Below are 2,717 nucleotides of genomic sequence, written 5' to 3'. Positions count from 1 at the left end.
TTATTACTATCAGTGGATGAAATAACTCCCTGTTTTATCAGTTCTTTAAGCCCTTTTTCACCTATATGACCTAATCTAGAATGCCATTTCATCATGTTATTCTCAACATTGGATTCACTTTCACCAGTGACAACTTTAGCATCTAGATAATATAGGCTATGTTTTCTGTGAGCTTTCATGATGATCTTTCCATTCTTCTTAACATGAAGCTCACCATTATTGGATTCCCAACTGCACTCTTTCTTTTCCAACATGCCAAGTGAAATTAAGTTTCTCTCGATATCAGGGATATATCTAATGTTGGTTATTACAATGAAAGAGTCATCATGCATTTTAAATCTTATGCTCCCTATTCCCTTAACTTGACATACCTGATTGTTGCCAAGCAACACCGATCCTTGATCTCCCATCTCCAGCTTTGTGAAGAGGTTTCTGTTGGGGCACATATGGAAAGTGCAAGCAGAATCCATAATCCAGTTGTTTTGAGGGCTCTTTTGGGATACATTCAAGACTTCTGCATCAGAGTTTTCTTGTATGTTGTCAGCATTGTTTTGACCTTGAGCTTTCAATTCTTGCTGTTTTCTTTTCCATATAAAACAGTTTTTCTTGATGTGGCCGGACTTTTGGCATTCAAAACACTTCCTGGTTTCTTTCCCACTTTCTTCCTTCCTCTTGCCCTCTTTCTTCTTCTTTTGATCATATGTCGGTTTCTTGCCTTTCCCTTTGAACTTTTTGATGTTCAAGCTTTCTGAGAATGCTTCCTGCTTCCCATCGTTTATCTTTTGAAGTTCTTTTGCTCTCAAGGCTGTCTGAACTTCTTCTAGGGAAATTGCTCCCTCCCTGCCGAATACAATGGCATCCTTTACATGCTCATAGCTTTTTGGCAAAGCATTGAGAAGTAGAATCGCCTTGTCTTCATCAGCAATTTGAGTATCTATACTCTCAAGATCGTCTATGGATTTTGAAAATTCTTCCATCTGATCTTCGATGCTCTTATCCTCAGTGAATTTAAGAGAATAGAGGCGTTGCTTTAGATACAACCTATTCGCCAAAGATTTCATCATGTACAGCGCCTCCAATTTGCTCCAGACATCAGCTGCCGTCTTCTCCTTCGCTACTTCGCGAAGAACTTTATCACTGAGGCATAAGATAATCATGCTGTGTGCTCTCTGATCCAATTCCTCCCTGCTCATCTTGGCACCTTCTACTTCCTTCTTGGTCTTGTCTGAAATTGCATCTGCAAGACCTTGTTGCACCAAGATCGCACGCATATTGATTTTCCAAAGTGCGTAATCGTTCTTTCCATTGAATTTGTCCATCTCGATCTTTGATGGATTCATCTTCTTTGAATCAGCTTCAATCGCAAGCGTGAAGATGTGTGCTGCGATAAATCCGTCAATCGCGCAGAGATTAAACCGCCGTGAGATCTATTCCCGGCAGACGGCGCCAATTGTTGATTTTCAATGCTAATGAAAACAGTAAATCACACGCAGCAGTTACGTGGTTCAGCCACAAGGGCCTACGTCCACGGAGGAAGATGATCTGACTTTTATTACTTCACCGGAGAAGAGATTACAACGCCGAGCTTCGAGTTCACTCACAACTTCGCTTAACTCACGCAACAATCACTCTCTCTGTTTCTTGCTAAGAAAAGAAAACTCTCTCTCTCCAACAAGAAGTGAAACTTACATCAACTGAGAGATACTACATACAAGCCTATATAAACCATCTAAGAAGACATATTCACCGTTGATTCTGCAGGGAATAAACGCGTGGATCAGCAGGAGTTTGTTAGTCATAACAAACTTATAACTTTCAGCTCCTTTTGCACCTTAGTCCTCCAATAGTAGTATATGTGCAGTAGGACCCCTTCAACTTACATAAACCACAATTGACAGTATATATAATCCAAATTCGAGTCTAACTAAGAGCAAAATTTTGGGTATATTTGGTTAACCCTTTATTACATTTTTAAAACATATCCCCACAGGCCACAGTGTTGCTAATGTGTAGGAACATTTCTTGAACATTCAAATGTAACACTTTCAACAAGATATGGATCTTGTTGAACCACATGCCTTTTCAATACAGCATCGTAGATTTCTGCCTTCACGGCTAATTAGTAATGCCTTTCTTTCTTTCTTTCTCTGCTTTCTCCTTCTCATATTTTTATATTCATGCCCAACTACTCTGCAGGCAATATATAAGGACCTCGCATGATAAGGTTCTACTTGATGTGATGGATAAATTTATCATTAGAAAATGAGGGATTATAAGAATTTATGTCTTTTTTATTTTTTCTCATTTTCTAGAAAAGAGAAGTTCACAATTTTTTATTCATTTTTTTTTCACTTCAAAAAGGATAATATGATATCCTTTATTTTCTCATGATAAGTTTATCCATCAAAGAGAACACACCCTTAATTTATTATTATATTTTTTTTAAGGGAAATTCTACTTAATTTCCTCACTACTTCGTCGAAGTGTTAAAGAAAGGACCACATATTAAGGTGACTAGTTAATTTCTACTTAATTTTCTCACTACTTTGTGGTAATGTTAAAGAAAAAACCACAATATTAAGTAAGGTTGACTTAAAAGAAAAACCACATTAATAGATAATGAAAATCTCACGTAGAAATATTTAGTAGCATATGCTACGAAATTTTCAAAAACATAATTTAATTGCATCATCTAATAAAATAAAATGTCACGAATA

The sequence above is a fragment of the Salvia miltiorrhiza genome, chromosome 7 (assembly GCF_028751815.1).
Source record: "Salvia miltiorrhiza cultivar Shanhuang (shh) chromosome 7, IMPLAD_Smil_shh, whole genome shotgun sequence".
Lineage (NCBI taxonomy): Eukaryota > Viridiplantae > Streptophyta > Magnoliopsida > Lamiales > Lamiaceae > Salvia > Salvia miltiorrhiza.
This window is presented reverse-complemented; position numbering follows the sequence as displayed.